Source organism: Trachinotus anak, unplaced genomic scaffold, assembly GCF_046630095.1.
Source record: "Trachinotus anak isolate AG129_WGS33_773 ecotype Australia unplaced genomic scaffold, CSIRO_AGI_Tana_v1 ptg000021l, whole genome shotgun sequence".
NCBI lineage: Eukaryota > Metazoa > Chordata > Actinopteri > Carangiformes > Carangidae > Trachinotus > Trachinotus anak.
In genome coordinates, this window is record NW_027273872.1 from 6,188,415 (window position 1) to 6,208,014 (window position 19,600).

A 19,600-nucleotide genomic window follows, 5' to 3' on the forward strand; every position below is an offset into this window, starting at 1 on the left:
CAAACTAAACCAAATCCAAAATGCCTTTTAAATAAATACATGGACTCATCAAGTCAAGAGATGACTATTTTCAACCTTTTTTATTCTGAAATCATGTAGACATGGTAAGAAAGATTTCACCGTGAAACATGTGTTTGGCCCAACAGTTACCAGCCTTCATACTAAAATTTGTTATTAGGAAATTTTAACTGGTTTGATTCTGAGAGATGCTAAAACCAATTCACAAACCGGGGTTTCTCTTTTCTTCTCCTTTTTGGTGCTTAAGATTTGGTGTAAATTTCTGCTGTTTTTTTTTTAGTTTTCTGCACTCCCCTTCTGTCTTTTTTTCTCTTTTCTCTTTGGTATCTCTTCTTGTCTCCCCTTTTACTTCTTTCCTCACTTTCTCTCCAAATCTATCGTCTAACTCAGAGGCTTGAGATGTCAGGTTGTCCAGGAGTCAGCTGGAGGAATGAAGACAATAATTAAACTGACACAGGCTAGAAAGCTGTGCCAGTGTGTGAGTGTGTCTGTGTGTCCTACGTGTCTGTGCATGTCCTTGTGATGTAAACTGTCACTTTCAATCTGAGTGTGTTGGGTGTGAGTGCCTGTTAATGGCTGCCACTAAAATGTATCTGCATATTTGTCTTAAGGTTGCCACACATGTGAATGTGATGAGGCTGTCGAGAGTGAATACACGGCTCTTGCTAAAGGCAGACCAGCCATCTGAGACAAAAATGGCTTAGCTATCGTGTGTGTGTGTGTGTGTGTGTGTGTGTGTGTGTGTGTGTGTGTGTGTGTTAAGAGTGTATGTGAGATGAAAAGGGTGAATTTGTGTTGGTGTGTCCAAGTGTGTGTGAAGAGAGAAACTGTCCTTTGAGGCTGTCCCTGTCAACTTAGCTGGTCTATATGGGAATGTAGTAAAATATTAACAACGCAGCTCTGCTTTTGAGAGTGTATTGGAGCAAGAAAGGCACTGAAAAATACAAGAGATGGACAACACAACAGAAACTGAGGGGGACAGAGGAAGATGGAAAAATAAATTTGCTAGAGATATAAAATCTGTTTAGTTTAAGTCCTTGTGTTCTTTAAAAATGTAGAAGAAGTAAAGTCTCTGTGAGAATGAATGAATCAATAAATTCAACAAATGAATAGTCAAAGAATCACACACACGGTCTGAATGTTGTAACTTGATGAAACATTGCCTTTATTTGTTCATTTGGTTTTTTTTTTGTTTTTTTTTTTATCTAAAAATGAAGTTTGATAAGGGATTTAGTTTTGATAGGGGGATTCTCAGAAATGCTACCTAAGATCAACCCCACTTACTGACAGGTCAGTTTTTATTATTTACAGGTCTATCAAAATCTGAGCACATTTATTTAAGACTGATTGGTCTAAATTACTGTTTTAATTTGTCCATTTCTTCCAGATTTTTTAAAGCTTTGTTTTCCCATTTCTGCCAAACACATTATGCAGCACTGAGTTGGAAAGGAACCATGGTCTTTAATATGCACACATGCACCTGGTTTGCTCTGGACAAGTCTTGAATTCCCAGAACAACTCTCTCATTCTTGATTTCCTGCTATACACTCTGTCCTGTTACTCCCTCTTTTTTCTTTTACCCTCTTGTGTCCTTTCCTTCTTTCATTCATCCTAATGCAGGGTCTTACACAAGCCGTCCGACCTACTTAGGTGGTCTGCATCAGCTCCATGTCAAGAGGACCAGAGGACTGGAGATGAGCAGATTTGAGAAACATTCTGAGCACAGACACTATTTGTTCTTTAACTTTCCCTGTGATGTCCTTTCAAAAGACAAAGGCTTTGCTCTGACCTGTTAAAAGCATTTATCTATACAGAAAGAGTTCCATCACCAAATCACAACACTATCCAAGGCTCCTTAAACTATGTTCAATCAGCTAATATGGCCATGTAACAGGGCCAAAATACTTCTAGCCAATACTTTGTTTTTTTAGAGTTTTGGCAACTACTAATTGGAAATAAAACCTTTTGCCATGGTATGAAAACTGTAAAACCCAAGAACTGGAGTCTATACAATGCTTTGAACATTTCAAATACAAGGAAAAAAATATTCTAACTATTTTAGGTACAAAGGGAAGGCAAATCTTTAACCATTTTTGTTTTTAGAATGAAAATGAACAAAAATAAAACTCATGACAGATGGACTTTTACCCTTACACTGAAATTAACTTTAGCTTTTAACTCTTTTGTTAATATGACAGCTAAATCCTTGTTGTGACCTTTTAAGTACACTAAATGTTAGTACCAGTTTTGTATCTAGCTCAGTGGCAGATGTGATTCTGTGCCTAATGCTGGTTAAAAATTGTTATTGTAATCGGGAAGATCATAAAGAGGCCGTCATTTACAGCCTACAAAACCAAGCCTACAAACATTTACAGCCACTGTTTTTTATATTACACTACATTGCTATAATGGTTATGTAATATGTTACATGTAGTTCTGTTCAGACAGATATATACAAGGTTGCTAAAAAATTCACACATCTTTATAACGGATACTTTCAAAGAGGACTAACACCCCAGCAGTGGGGAACTAACTGCTGAACTGCCCTGGTCCACTCATCTCATCATTTTTTAGTCAAATCACAAGTAACAGTCAGAGTAAGATTCTTCTGGAGATGATTCACATTCAACAGGGGTAGAAAATGATGAATAATGAATCAAACTCACAGCTACCTCCGCTAGTCAGACCTTAACAACCAGGTCAAGCAATGCACACTCAGGTCCCTAGCACCACCTGAGTGTGCATTGCTTGACCTGGTTGTTAAGGTCCTTGATTTTCAACTGTGTCTTTGTGGGGATTTAAAAGCACATATGAAGTTACAGGAACCTGAGAGGAATTTTAAACTGCATCTTGCACTAATACAGGTAATTTTCTTTTACCTTCTCCGCCATCAAATTATTTTTTTCATATGCCATACTGCTCCTCTAAGGAAAGATACAGTAACTCCTTAAGTAAAGCCTTTTTGGAATAGTATTAGGTCATTTGCTGAAAGAAGTTTTACTTGCTGTAGATAATGAAACCTTATTTGCTATCTGCAGGTCTCATTCATTTTTATTATGTTTTCGCTCTTGATGCAAAATTAAAGAGAAAATATTTAATTCCAGGATTTGTATTTGTTGCTGACTAAAGAATCAAACATTATTTTCAGGTTTTTCCTTGACTTAACATTGGTAAATCTGGGATTCAGGAGAATTGTGTTTGCTCACAAAGATTGCCGAGTTCTCTAAAAGGCATTCTTCAGCCTCTGTTCTTTCCAAAACCAACTGAACTGGTGCTGCTGGGGTGTAAGCCTCTTTAAAAGCTAGAGAAAATCCTGTTATTGGAGCTGAAATTCTTGTATTGGGCAAGGGCCTTTACTACTGAAACCAAAAATGTACAACAAACCAGATCCTTTTTTCTCAGCTGACTGAGTCCATAAGAAAACTACAGCATTTTGTTGAATATTGTCTAATGATTATTATTCTCAACAACTGGAGTTCCTAAGTAGCACAGTGCCATAATGCATACACCATTAAAGCATGGGTGGGCCAGTTACTGCCAGGCTCAACACATCTGAGCTTTATCAGACAGACGAGTACAATGACACCCGCAGGTTAGTGAACTCAATGTTCCCAAACCAGGGCCTCGTCTGCCATGAAAACTGACCCTAAAAGGCATCTGTAGCGAGGATTTGGTCAGTAATGGAACAGTCTAGAATAGCTGTGTCTGTGTGTCTTAATCCCAGATATCATGCCTGACAACCTCCTGCTCAACAATGAGGGACATTGTTAGGAGAGAAAGAGAGAAAGTTAAGACAGTGCTGTTAAAAGAGAGAAAGAAAGTGAAAGAGAACGAGGACCTGAAGGGAAAGGGGACAGCAGAGAATATGAGAACAACACAGAGTACAAACATAGTTAAAGAACAAGACAGCATTAAGCCATGTTAAGACAAATTTCAATGAGAAGGCACTTTGTCAATAAAGCACATTCAAGTGCATGCTTTTGGTAGATTAATCTGTGACTTGAAGCCCTGGTGTCTGGCAAGCATTCATGGATCTAGTATGCAATCTGGCATTGTTTGATCAGTGTTTCCGCTAAATACATTTTGCAGTGGTGGATTATTATTACCGCCACTGCAATGTCATAAAGTCACACTTACACGACTCTGGGGAGAACTTTTAATTTGAAACCATGAATACGGGAAATGGAGACATGTGACCACTCCCAGTCGAGGTGAGAAGAAAGAGAAAGAAGAGAAAAAGACAGAAGAGAGTGAAAGATATATTTAGCTAGCTAACATTACATTAGATAGATTTGTACTACCTATGGATTCACTCTGACTACCAGTGTACGACACCCATAGCCACGCTGGCCATCAGGTAAACCGAGACAAAGCTTTAAGGACATTTTAAATAATGGCTCTACCGCACAGGTAGCAGCAGTAAATTTAAATGAGCCAACTGTATCAGATTTCAGTTTGTTTCTAAAAGCAGCACCTGCACACATCCAGACATGAAGCCTGCACAGCTGTCTGCAGGGTGGCAGCGGTTAATGGAAACAGTCTTTAACAGAAAGGCCACAATACTCTCTGACTTTATGAAGTGTGCTTTAGGGAGACCTTTAACCCAAATACTGGTTCAGTCATTTTTTAGGTGAGTATAAATAACTGAATGCTAAACATACAGCCATATTCTAAACAGCAGAATAAACAGAAGATACCAAGCAGGAAGTATTTAGGAAAGACAAGATGATTAACTCTCCACTGAAAATGGGTACAAGAATATCAACAAAAACAAACCCTGATGTCCTGAATAATAAAAGTTGAACTCAAAGATCTCTTTCTTTATATATCAAATATTCATCATTGAAATGCCCAGTGCCAATGTAAGCAAAAACCCAGCATCAACAAATGGAAGAGCATATTCATATTTCATGAAGACAACTTTATATGCAACACGTATGAGAACAAAACCCCTGTTATGATTAATCTGTGATCTGCCAAAAGCCCCACTTCCATCAAAACAAAGTGCATGACCAAAAAGGAGATAAAATATTCACAAGAGGTTCTAAATAAATCAGTAAATTTCCTCCAACTTGCATCATGTTGTGATATGCCAAAAATAAAAGAGATCAAAGTAGTTAAACTCTGCACAGTCTGTCATCACCGGTCACAGTGTCACGGTCAGCCAGAAATCCGTGAAGTAGAAAGTGAGACAGAAAGGTCAGACAACAGGGAGCCTCTTCAGAAGATAAAATTGATCAGATTCCTGCGTCTAAACCTATAAAACCCAGGGAGGAAAAAAAGAGCTAAACAGAATAAATCCAGTTTGATTATATTAGTTGCACAAGTTAAAACCTAAACGGAAAAGAGAAAATATTCTTTGGTGACAAAAGAACCCTGATCCCTGGGCTAGTGAGACTGTTTACTTAAAATCTCAAAAGGTAAAACAAGCAGAAAAATACCTCAGAGCAGTAGAGGAACCCGATGAACCCTGTTCTCTGTCCTAAATCTCCATAAAACCATCAGGAAGAGAATGAATGCCTGCAACTTCAGCATCTATATACCGTGTTATCAGGTTATAAGTTATCAGGTCCATTACTCACACATTGAGTAACTCACATCCCATGTTCCTGACACAATGCACAACTTCCTTGTACTCTGCAGTATGAGCATGACCTGTCACATTCAAATATTCATATGCCCTCCCAAAAAAAAAAAAACACTCACATAAGGACAAAAAAAGCATGAAGACATGGTGAGTGTGGATTGTATCTGAATGAGCACAGAGACAGACTGATACAAATCTCTTCCATCAATCTCCGAACATGTGACTTAAACCCTCATCTGCTGTGTGTCATAGATGGACTGAAAATCACATGATGTCACCCGTTCTAGAGATATCAGTCAGAAAAATACATTTCATGGCTCTCCTGCTTAAACAGCCAACTAACAAATAAATTCATTTCACTTGTTTTGCAGAACAACAGTCCAAAACCTATTTTTATGTCATATATGACAAAGAAAAACAGCAAATCATCAAATTTAAGAATCAGAGCATTTAACTGCAATGATTAATCAATTATCAAAAGAGTTGCAGGAAATTACATTTGAAAAATGATGGTCACATTATATTTGAGGACTAAACAATTACACACTCATGACATCAGATAATGGTATTGAATGGAGTCAGCATGGTGTAACACCAGCTCCGACAGCGAGTGTTGCATCAAGGGTATTGTTGCTAGGCTAGTGATTGTCTTTGAAACCATTATACTGTGTCTTTTAGTTAATCATCCCAAAAAATGTTTTGTTGGCCCAGTTTAACCTGCAGGAATTCCAAAAGCTCACATAATGTCTTCTGCTGCCATGGAGGGAATCTATTCATTACGAGTGAAAATGAGTTCAAAGTCTCTCCTGACATCTTTACTGGGCAAGAACTACAACTGTCACAGAGGACGAAGAGCTTAAATGACAAAAATACAGACTTAAAAATGCTACATACTGGAGACAATAATATCAACTGCTTCCAGTCGTCTGACAAGAGAGAGTGACTATATGACATAGGTTACACAAATGTGGGATTTATATCTGCTTTTGTGGAAATATTTAATGTTTCACATTTATTTAAAAAAAATCCTTGAATTAATACTATCTCAGGGAAACTTTCCCAACAGGACAAGTGTGACAGTGTGCTGTATCTTCAAAAAGGATTTTCTGTTGGAAAGGAGGGGCAAAATTGGGGCTTTTAACTTGAAATCTGTTCATTCACTCATACATTCTATTCAAAATGTGTCACCTCATGGATTGTTAATTTTCTACCAACATTAGACCTGTTAGCCATCCATGTTTAACTATTTTGCAAGAACCTGTATAACAGGAAGTCTATGAATGAGCTAGTGTTTTATGTTGATCTGAGTGGCTTGAGTGTTCGTTGCTGCAAACCTACGCTAAACACAGTTGTATCAGTCTTCTGTATACACAACATTGATAGATGGGGGATGGGGATTGAAAGAAAAAAAGGTTAGCAAATTAAAGCCTGCAGTCTACAGTGCTCCTTTCTGTACATCCTGTTAAAACCCACAAACACAGACGCAGATATACACACCCAACAAACCCTAAGATAAGGTGTTGTAAAAGCTGACCTAAAACCTGCTTGTGCACATTTTAAGCTGTCTGCCATTCGCGATGAGCCCTGCTGTCAGACAGTCCTCACCTCTGGCAGTAAGACAGAGATGAGGACTGATGACCACCCTGATACTAAGGTCAACAGTAAATAAACAATGTGTAGCCAATAGCCATACCAATAGGAGAATAAGTTAAAGAGGGCAAAAAACACTTCTGTCAGCAGCTAATATGAATCTTTATCTTGATGTCTTAGCTTTAAATTAACCTATTTCTACAACTCTAAAACGTACAGGTCAGCATTCAGATGTCAACTGAAGCCCATGCTTCCCATGCAGCCCCAACATTTTTGGGATTCTAACTTGCAAATCATGTTCTTTTCTGCTACTGCTGTAAAGAAAACAGAACAAGTAAAGCCACGAGTGACTGTTTCTGATCAGGCTATGTTTTTATTTTTTAATTAGAGCCACAACTAATGATGATTTTAATTATTGATTAATGTGCCAATAACCTCCTCTATTAATCAATTAATTATTTTGTCTCTAAAATGAATGAAAATATTTTTAAAAAAAATCCCCTTTATAATGTTCCAGAGTCCAAGCGACATAGGCTCATTTCTTATTTTATCAGAAAAAATGTCAAAAACCCAGATACATTTGTATCACTAACATAAAAGACAAAGAAAAGCAGGAAATTCTGACTTTAACGAAGATGAAAACAAGAATTTTTGGCTTTTTGTATGAAAAGTGAATGAAACAATTAATTGATTAACAAGGCAGTTGCTGATTCAATTTCTGCTGACTGATTGATCAGTTAATTAATAATTAGTTCAACTAATCAAAGCAGCTCTATTCAGTCAGTGAAGGCAGATGCAAAACAAAGGTAATTGGAATATTTTGAACTCTAACCCAAACCAACTGCATGACATGAGTCAGAATTCAGTAATTTTGAAGCATGTAGACACATAACTTAACAGGTGCCAACTCTAAATTGGAGCCTGTCTATCTGTCTGTCTGTCTGTCTGTCTGTCAATCCTTGCCTATCTGTTAGTTTGCTTAGAGAAAGGAGTGCCGAGGACCCAAATTCTTCAACTGATGCAACAGTTTGACCTATAAGGTCTTATTCATGCAAAAATTCATGTGAACAAAAAATACAAACAAACGATAAAAAGTTATAGCTCCCCAACAAACAAGAGATCCTATGATACAAAACAGCACCCTTATCAATTGGCTATATACAGAGAAAACACAACATGTCCTGAAGAAAAGACAGTAGCACATGAAGGACATATTTGAAAATGCAGATGCTCTTTTTTCTGTTTGTTGTCCTGCACTTCTACATGACTGGGTTGGATGCACGCATTATCCGCTTTTATGTTTACTTAGCACAACAATCTCCTTTCCATGTAATCTGTCCATTTGCTTGTCTATCTGTACCATTTCCAAAATGAACTCAGACACATGTAATCTCATCAGTGCTGTCTCATTTGCTTGAAGTAGGTTGTCTTTACTAGCTATCAAACTCACATATGATGTGGGGTAAGCAGATAAAAAGCGATATTAGTGAGCTGGACAGAAATCTGGGTTGAAAAATTCATATTTCATTCATAAATTTATAATTTGTCATCATGAATTAATAATTCAATCTATAAATGTATTTATCATTTTACCTGAAAATACGTAATTCAAGGGAAAATGATCAGAGCAAGTCATTGCCAAAGGTAACACAATATGGCTTAAAGCCTGAACTTGAAATATGTGCACATAGTATCCAACGCAGCATCACAATTGCATGAGAAGGAGACTGTAGGCATAACTTAATGAGGGAATAAATACATGAATTTGATAGTAATATTGTGAAATACAGTTGCTATCCTTACAGAACACTCGTTTACAGCTACTTCCATCTTCACACCAATGATTTCCAGGAAATTATTCTGTAACACTTCTGCACAATTAGTATCAATTCTGTCATTTAGTAATAGAAAAAGGGATAATTTCAGGTCAAGAGTTAATATGGTGAATCAAACTATGACTTAGTGCTCAATAATCTATTCATTTAAGGTTACAAAGTACTAATTTGAGCGCAAATGATCATTTGATAAAACCGGCCTGGCTTTGTGGGTGAGCATTTGTTTTGAAATAATGGCTCTGTTTCACGCAGGCAGGTCAGGCTGGGAAGCAGGGATACAGATGGATGGAGGAACAAAGGAGGACAGTCAGCTTTATGGAGAATAAAAGAGCCTCAGAATGAGAATGGCAGAGGAAGATTAAAGAAAAAGCAGCAGGGAGAAAGGAAGTAACAGCAAAGAAAGAGTAAGTCAGGTAAAGAGAGTCAGAGCAGGAGAGAAAAAGATGAGGCAGTGAAGCCAGCCTTCGCCCTTGAATCAGCAGCAGCAGTTCACGGTCCTAGCCTAGTTTAGCTGCTGCTTCCAGCTTAGCCCTGTCGGAGATAAATTAATAAGCACATGTCTTCAGGGGACGTGGGCTTTTTCAGGCCTTGTTATCTCTTACGCTGACCAAACCAGCAGAATCTACCTTTTATTTGTATAGAAGGTGTACGACGCATGCAACAAAAATAATGGTTATTTTTAAAGATTTGACTTCACATTACAAGATCTAAGTTGAAAAGCAAAAAAAAAAAGCTTGCCAAACTATTAAGTCATCCTTTCAACAGGATTTACTTTACTCAGTTCAGTTCAGTCCAGACTACCACATTTGTTGTAGAGCTGAAAAACAATTGGTTTATCTGCAGAAAATTAACTGGCAATCATTTTATTAATTAATTCATTGTTTCCATGAAAAGTGTTTAACATTATCTATTTGGCTTCTCAGTGGACCAAAAAGCAATATGACTAGAAAATGCACTCAGTAGAGCACAGACCTCCACCAAGGCCAATGTTAAACAACATCCACCAGACTAAAGAGAAAAAAAAATTCAAATTCATAGGAAATGATCTAGATCTGCCCTAAAATGTAATGGGTTCTTTCCTGGCCTGGTTTCATGCAAATCAGCTCAGTACTTTTTGCATAATCCTACTAACAAATAAACAAACCTGATTACTGAACCTTGTTGTGGTCTCTCTTTTTTATTAACCTACTGCATATTCAGCTAAAAAGAACATTTTCAGGCTACCTACACTTTATCCAGCAACATCACACTTCATATGCACACTGTACAGTTACACCCCAGTACAACCAAAGCCTCCTGCAGCTAACGGTTAACTGTAACTACACACTTCCACTGCCAAGGTTAAGTGCCCACCTTAACAGCATCTGCTGAAGGAGGAGGGAGTTTCCCCGAACTGGTGATCTTCCAGTCTTAAGCCTGCTTCACTATACTCCAGGTTATCATAGCCTGCTCCAATGTTTCACGTCACTCTCCACTACATTTAATACAAGGGCTGACATAACTTGCAAGTGCTGTTAAGGGAAACAGTACAATAAGATCCATTCTTTGCCAGCCTGAGGGGCTGTGACACTGCAAAAAGCTTAAACGCCTACAGTGGAAACACAAGTGCAGCTCTGTGTTTGCAACTGTGGGAGTGGAGGCAAAGCGGCATTTTGTTTGGGACATTTGCATAAAGTTTGCTTGGTGGCCATCTGGGTGAGAAGTCATATATGTTCTTCTTTCTGTGAAGTTCTTTATCTGCCTGTTGACTCTCAGCAACATTTTTCTGAATACTAAATAAAAGCTTTTGATCACAACAACTCCTCACATAAAATCCTTTCTGGAAATTCTGGCTGTACACTTTCTTTGCATGTGGGCTTCACAATTTGCCAAACAGCCCTAGTTTTCATAGCATTTGACCTTTAACTAATCAAACCCGCATCCTATTGTAAATGCCATTTCATTAGCAATGTTGGTGTTCAACACAGTAAAACCTCAAACTAAGATAAAGGAGGTTTTTAAGCACCCATTATAATACGATCTGTTATCATGAGGGTGCCTCTATAATATTTTAGACATTAAAATGATTTTTGTTTACAGGAGTTACACTGTAATTCTCTCTGTATAATCATTTTTATGCTCAGCTACAAATTTGTGTCACTTACAATGACTTATGCTTACTGACTTCAGTAAGTATGAATCAATGGAACTCTGTCACTTTTAAGCCTCAGACTGAGATGACATTGAATGTGTTGAATGGATTTTACCTGTGCATACATTAGTGGTGGAAGACATTAATACAATCCTTAGTATCATTTAAATCCTCTTGGTCATAAATTATTTATTATCACAGTACTGAAATCTGTTTTCTGGAAAATGGTGTGTTGTGTGTGTGACGTCACTGTTTTGCAACATGCACCTGTCAAAATAACATGCTGGCATCAATAAAAGTCAATTGATATGCTTGGACACACAGGGTTCCAATGGTTTGGATAATTTGGAACCACTTCACAACTTGAAGCAGTTCTCACTTCCCACTGTGACAGTAAATCTCTCTTTATTCCTCTTTAAGCCTAAAATGCACAAAAATGGTTTTCACTGCCTTATGGTGATTCACAACACACAGAACTAAATTTCGCAGCAGCATCAGTGCATCATTGAATAACTGTGATCCCAACCTCAGCAGAGCCTCATCTGAGACGACGACAATGAGCTTTATTGATTTAGTATTGATCTGTATCACCTCTCCCTCTCGCTGTGTCTCCCACTGATGGAAATTTCCAGACCACTGCACGTTTCCATACCACCCAGAATGCTTCTGCCTTTGCTGCATTAAAAAAAGATCTGGTGTCTTCATATTCTGTACAGCACATGCCTGACAGCTCTATGAATGCAATGGCGGTGTAATAAGGAAGTGAGACTTCAGTGAATCAATGAGGAACTCTCAAGCCTGTTGTTACAGACCACTGAATAAACAGTCTTTGCTCTATTATACAAGACCTGAATTAGACTTAATTAACACAGGACAAATAGCTTACACAGGATTGTGGAAGTCTTGTCATTTCCATCTGTGTGTGTGTGTGCCTGTGTGTAAACAATACATCAAAACACCAGCTGTGAGAGTATGCTGACAAATGAGCAGAAAGTAGAGCATGCAAACAGTGACCAAGCTAACTGACAGTGCAGTTCAAAGGACTGTCTCACTGAGCATACAGGAAGTGAGGCTATTAAAGCTTTATGTTGCATTCCTTTATTCAAATTTGCTCCTTTTAATATTTTGTTAAGTATTTTCAAATGTAAAAATGTATATGATTATTATTATTAATGGTAAACCGATAGGCCTGGAATGTGTTTCAGGCCTGTGGATCTAGGCACTAAAGCATTCAATCAAAACAGAGGCAGACAAATGAGCTGAGATCACTAAGGATTTGCTGTTCAACTGGTCTGTGACCAAGAGTCAAATGCCTCTTTTCCACATGCAACTTAAACTGTAAAAGTTCAAGAAAATATCAGAGTCAGCATCATGTGAGGAACACGCAGCAGAGTAGGTTTTCTGTTTATGATGCCCCTGTTCCTTCTCTCTTTAACCATGCCTCAAATGGGGACAAGAGCAGCTAAATATGGCAGTAAAGTCCATGTTCACGGCAGTCACCAAACTGAACCCATTTCTAGTGTTTTAACTGACACAAAGTTGTCCATTTGTGCCAGTGAAAATTACAGGGGGTAAAGACCAGAATATCTCAAAGAAAATTTACAATTTGCCATTATTTCATCAAAGCGCCGCCATTTGAGAGAAAACAATATGCATACTTTTATTTTTTTTTTATGTTTTCTATTTAACTGAGAAACCTATGTGACGACACTGAAATTCAATACTTTTAAATATAACTGAACTTAAGTGTAACAATGACTTAACACTAGGATTGGGGATTAATCTGATATTATCATGTTTTAACTTTGAAAGTTATCATATTGTGATAATATGATAATATATCCATATCAGAAAAATATCCTTCGACCATGTCAACCAATCCACTAAGAACACAATTGTACTAAGCACTTGCCACAAAGCTCATTATGTGGGTTCCTAATTTCCCAATTAAAAAACTACAATAATTTTGAGACAGAGGATGTAAAGCTTGCCGCAGATACAACTGTGATTTAATTATACCTATCTGAGCTGTAACATGTACCCAAGACCATTTGTCCCAAATGAGTCAATATGAAGAGAAATTAAAATGTCCTAGTATCCTATTAAAATTTGGTTCTACACAAAAGCCAGACATGACTATTGAGCATAGCTCCAGAAAGGCACTGCTTTATTTTAATTCATCTAGGTAAGCAATGACTCACTGTCTAACGTGACCTAAAAGGCCCCAGAGTAGTGTTGGCTGGTTTTGATCACTGGGTACGCTGCCAGAAAACAGACTTTATTACTTTACTTTCCAATCCAAGCCATACTACAGCCAAGCTCAAGACAGGAAAGCTAAGCACAGAGGTCAAGGTCGAATTAATTTATTAGCCGATGTACCAGCAAAACATAAGTCTACCTAACATCAGGTAAGGAGGCACCAGTGGGTTCTGAGACAGTGATATCTACCTGTCCTACTTGTTCTTTTTGTCTTCCATGTATCAATGTAAACAAACCCTTGTTCCTGGGGCTGTCTAATCACACCTAGGTTTCAATACATCTTCAAACAGAAAATCAAAGACTTCATGTAGTGCAAAGGTCCTCTGACTAGTGTAAAAATGGTGCCAGACGTTACAGATACAGACTATGTCATCCTGTATTTACAGTCATGCAACTTTCATCTCTGTGTAATCACTCTAGTGACTTGACACTTGGAGCAGATGCTGTACAGTTAGAGCTCTGGGTTTAGACCTGCTGAGAACATGTTGTCACCCCCCCCCAGATTACTTCATCCCAACCAGCTGCTCAGCACAGGATTTCTCCATCTGCCTTTTTGTGTACTCAAGCTGTGGTCTTCTTCTTCTTCAGTCTTTGTCTGGTGCGGTATAGTACTAAAAATGTAAAATTATACAGTAACATATAGGCATAATAAAACCTACGCAATTCTATTTGGTATCTACAATAAAATTAAGAGCATGTCTCACCAAATACTTGGCCAGTAACTAGTGACATGGGGCATGACATCAACCCCTGTGCCCAGAATCTTGTTTATCAATTAATACACACAACAGATGAGGAATGGAAATAATTCATTCAAACAAGTAATGTATGTATGTGTATATGTATGTATATAATATGACATAGTAAAAATTGAATAGATAAACTGTTATTAGATTAAAAAAGCCACCAAGTCTATTTCTTGGTAAATGGATTAAATACCTGAAAAATCAAGGAATTTATTTAAATTGATACCAAACTCTGTAAATCCAATATTGCCATAACGCACTTATGCTAACTGATTTGCAGTATTGCAAATAATATACTAATAAAATTAGAGATAAAAAAATAGAGCTATAAAGATAGCTTTCTTGGCAGAAATGGGATAGTAATGTTTTTAATAGCTGACAAACCTCTAAAAATCCCACAGGGTATATCATCATTTTGCCTTACCCTGATCTGGGTTAACCACAAAAATATAGGTCAACTAAGCAAAATGTAGGCAAAACGCAGGGCTCTCCTTACAACAAAATGCTGAATAGACAGAAATATGGATATACATTTCTTGTGCTTAGTGAGCAAGTTTTTTGATAAGCACAATACTTTCAGTTGTAAAACTGAAATTAGTTTTGCTTTCACATAAACGCTCTTGAGCTAGGGCCACCTTTTATGATGTTCTCTTTTACAGAGCTGAAACAACTGGTTGATTAATCAGTTAACAGAAAAATTATCAGCAACTGCACTTTGACAACTGGTTAATGGTTTAAGTCACTTTTAAGCAAAAAATTCCAAATAATCCTTTGTTGCACCTTCTCAATTGCGAGAAAGTGCTGCTTGTATGCAGCACATTGTCACATTGTACATCACATTGTACCCTTGTATGATCTTTCTCTGATATTCTTGGAAAAAACATTAAAACACATGAATACAAGCTGATTTTTTTTTCTGCAGAAGCCTTTGTTATTTCAACCTCCTAACAGACTATCTCTATTTACACAATTTTTCAGCCTGGTCAGTGCCACACCGTGCGAAACTGCCTTCAGCCTTTTTGGCTTAATGTACACCAGGAGACAATGCTCAGGGTTTCAAGAGTTTCTTATTACGCCTTGAAATCTTATTCAGGAAAGACACAATTGTTAAATGACTAAAAAAAGAGGAATCTATGGAACATATTTATCCTACAGGTGTGAAAATAAACAGACTGGGATTAGTCACATTAAATCTGGTAAATTTCTGGCAATGTGGGTCCAGCTTTACAGAGATTCGGACCACATTTGGTTTAGCTTGGCCCAAGTCCACAGAGTCTAAAACAACCACTCACTGATATGGCAACAACAATCCCACACTGCAGGCAGCTGTGTGGTTATGACACTGCTGTGACCGCTGTGTGCATGCGTATTTTCCTTCCATATAAAAACTATGGGTCGTCTTATGTACACAGTCTTATCTCGCACTGCAGGAGGCTGGAGATTTGACACTGTAGGTATGTGCATACGTGAGGTCCTTCACATAAAGGGCTACAGGTTCAACTTAGGTCCACTTAATGAGAAAGAACTTGTCGTTATCTATACCTATACATTTTAGATGAGTGACATTAACACAATATTTTAGCTTTGTAAGCTTAAGCTTTAAACCTGCTTGGGGACCGAACAATGCAGTGAACCTCTAGTGGTCAAGCTAGCAAAGAAAAAGAACACTTATTTGCCCCATTTATTCGGTACACCTAACTTTAGGTGAAATTAATAGTTTTGGTAATATTTTAAGCAAAACTGCCAAGTCACCTGTTCCCCATCCTCACATGAGGATTTTTGTCTTATTTTGTCAGTAAACTGACCATCTTTAGTGTCTGGGTTGATGGTCAGAGTGAACATGCAAGATCACTATGTTCTCTGGAAAATTTTATTGTAATGGTTATTTATCACTATTTTCTTCCATTTAATGATTAAAATGACTGATTATTCAAGTAGCTAAAATCATTGACATCTAATATAAAAGCCCTCCAATAAATCCTACCAGCATGTTCTGTTTTTGTTGAAATTGTTTTAGAAAGGTGGAAGCTGCAGTTTGTGGTGGCACTGTCCGCCTCTTTTATATCAATGAGCTTGGGTCAAAATAATAAAAAATAACTCTCAGTAGTATGTCACAGAGTTCAACAGCATCACAAACTGCAGCCTCAAGAATACCGGTGACATTCAATCAACACCTTTCTAAAACTGTTTCATCAAAAATGTAACCTTATAACCTTCATGAAGGTACAATTTATCACAGGGCTGTTGTATTAGACCAAATTCATTTTGCAAAGTGCACCAATACTAGCAACTGAGTGTAAAGTTGACAGTATCAATCAAAGTCTATTACAGCAGCTGACTCAGCAACCATTTTACTAACATTTTTCCAACATCAGCACCACTGCAAAGTTGACCTTTAAGCCGGTCTGTCTTTAGACATATCTGCTGTCTCTTACACAATACCCCAGATGTTTTGCTAATAGGTTAAACTTTACTGAGCTATAGGAAAGATTTTGCACAAGCCCCTTAGATAAGATCATACATCATGTGTTTTCTGGCTGCAGATTTATTCAAACTTGTTTGAGTCATTATTGTTGTTGTGATAGTGAAGTCAGTAACCTAGAAAAACAAAACAAAACATGAATACAAAGCAAAAGAGACTATTCTTCACAATGAGTGGTTTACCTTTGAATCTTAAGTATATGTATTATATGTAGCAGTATTACTTTTTCACATTACATATCTAGAGTCTGGGGTCATTTCCACCTATATATACAGTGCATAAGTACATTGTTGTATTTCACAAGTTCAAAGCCACACATACTTCCTCAAGTCAGCATGTAGTACAGAAGCAGAGCCTTCTGTAGCACCAACTAACTTGGGGGACAGTTCCACTTTGACACATTAAACAAATAACTTCCTCTATGTGAGTCTTAAACGCATCTCAGGGTTGCACTGACATAAGCTTTGATACATAATACTGGTTTTGATTTCCTATTTATAGCCTATTTACAGCTTGTTTTGTATAATTAACAAAATTTAGAGCTGAAACATTGAGATGATTAACTGATTGACAGAAAAATATTCTGCAACTACTTTGACAATCAATTAATCACTGCAGAAACTTTCGGGATTTTCTGCAGCATATGTTTGTCATGATTATTCATCACATTTGCATAATATACATTTTATTTTAAATGGTACTTTAATTAATATTAATGATATTGATAATTGAATAGCTTTGGGCTGTTGGTCAGACAATACAAACGATTACTTGCAGCCATGCCAATAACACCTGTTTGGTATTATAACTGAAAAAAGACATTCATGATTAATCATTGTACAAATAGTTGCTTATTAATGCTCTGTCATTCGACTAATCAATTAATCGTTAGCGCTACAATGCTGAAACAGTAACTTTGCACACAACTTAACAGAAATTTGAACAGTGATTTCTTGTTATCTCATACAAACTCAGTGCTTGTGTATGAATCAAGGGGTTTGCGTGCATGCAAGTGTGCACAGCAATGTCCTACACTGTACATTTTCAATGCAATGACGGTCCCTTCACTTATGCCTACAGCACACCGTGTGGAGAGACCAATCCGTCCTAATTCAGGGCAACGGCCGGATACGATTATGCAATATGCAAAGGATTTGAGAGAGACCAGAAATGAAAGTCAGCCTTCACATCCTTGAAACAACATTGTTGAATCTATTATTACACATTAAAATCTGTTTGTGAGGAACAGGGCAGCCAAAATAGTTTGACGACTGTAATCACTGTGCCACAAAACGCCAGAACATTCCAGCACAGACACCTCACAGCAACCGAGCAGAGAGGATCAGGGTAAATAATGAAGCTTTCTAGCAACAGTCAAACCAGAAAACGAAACTAAAGGCTACAGCTCGAAAGAAAGGGAACTCTAAACACCCGAAACACAGGATGTTCGTTTCTGAACACTGTGGACAATCACCGTCAAAATCCAGGTGATTCTGAAATATCCATTGCATCTTACATTCAATAAGACACACAACTAAGCTACTGACTGAAACAACTGTAGTATCAAATGTCTTCTAAGTGAAAACAAGAGGCGTTGTTCAGTTTTGCTTAGGGTATCCAAAAAAAAAAAATATCCCACATATTTAATTATTTATGGCAGTTTTTCTTTTTCTGTCTCCGAGTTAGCTTGCTGTGCCTGCGGAGGAGCCACAGATGTGATGGAACTAACCGTTAGCCGTTAGCTCCCAATGAACACAAATAAAGCTACTAACGTTTTTTGTTTTTTTGTTGTTGTTTTTTTTACAACCACTGTGCACTTGAATATTACGCTCTAAATAAAGATACAAGCACAGCGGATAAAGTCATAAACCACTTGTGAGCAAATAAGAAATTAAAGAGACAACAAAAGCGTCTGACACAGTTAGCTTAGCTGGCTAGCGTTAGCTACTAAGATGCTGAGTGAACCAGAAGAGGAGCTGTTAGCAGAGGAAGCTAATCAGTCGCTCCGGGGTAGCAGTTACCTTACCAGGTCAAAACAAACAGGAACGGGAAGCAAGATGCATTAATTTCTTGTTTGTGTTCTGTGGTCGACGTCCGAAGAGACGGCAACTTCGACGAGATCAAAGCAGGCGATGCAGAAATATCGTCGGAAACATTGCAAAGACAGCCGAAAATAATGTGGTTCCTGTTTTTTCTTTCTTTTTTTTTTTTTTTTTTTTTGCTCGGACTGGCTCGGATGCCCGTTTGCAGGTCGTTGCTTAGCGAGTCTCACTCACACACACACACCCTCCAGGGACGAACCTGCCAAATACTGACCCCGCCTCTTTCACTCCGAACACAGCGGGAGACAGCTGCCAAATACTGACCCCGCCTCGCAGACAGCAAATTAATAACATACTGAGACAGATAATTGTTGATTTCTTTCATCTATTGTGAAAACACTTAAACCAACCAAGTTTTACCGACACAAGTTATTTGTGTAGTCGACCACCGCATTTTGTACCCCCTGTATCAGGTTGCTGTAATTTTGACTGAATTAGTGACATTTTGTCTGATTGTTTGATAGCAAAAGTAAAAATGTCTCTGTGAGTACGATTTACAGGTGATGAGAATCCATTCTTCACATGGAGCATTTTACCATTGAATCCTATGAACATTTACTAATAGAAGAATTACTTATATGTATACTAGGCCACATTAGCAGGAAAGTCCTGACAGGACAGTTTTGTGGAGATTAGATTTACTAATTAGAAAAATTAAAGTTAAATACACTTTTCTTCCGAGTCAGATTCATCAAACTTGAGGTTAATAGGTTTCTTTTGTGTTCTTATCCTAAATATAACTTAATTATAACCAATATCAAGTGTGAGGCACTTTGCAATGCTGATTTAATAACTGAAACAAAAATAAAAAACCGTATAAATGTATGTGTGTTAACTATATCTATCTATA

At 37.5% G+C, this 19,600-nt stretch overlaps 1 protein-coding gene across 5 annotated transcripts in view; it reads right to left on the reverse strand.

Annotated features, from left to right (window-relative positions):
• fam13b (family with sequence similarity 13 member B) overlaps window positions 1-18,934 on the reverse strand; it is a 73,981-nt gene extending 55,047 nt beyond the window's left edge. For 4 of the 5 annotated variants that reach the window (XM_071457978.1, XM_071457980.1, XM_071457976.1 and 1 more), the window contains exon 1: window positions 18,675-18,934. The gene's annotated coding sequence lies outside the window, so the exon portion shown is untranslated. The remainder of the gene's footprint in view (window positions 1-18,674) is intronic. The other variant, XM_071457977.1, reaches the window with a different exon arrangement.
• Between the last annotated feature and the right edge of the window lie 666 nt (window positions 18,935-19,600).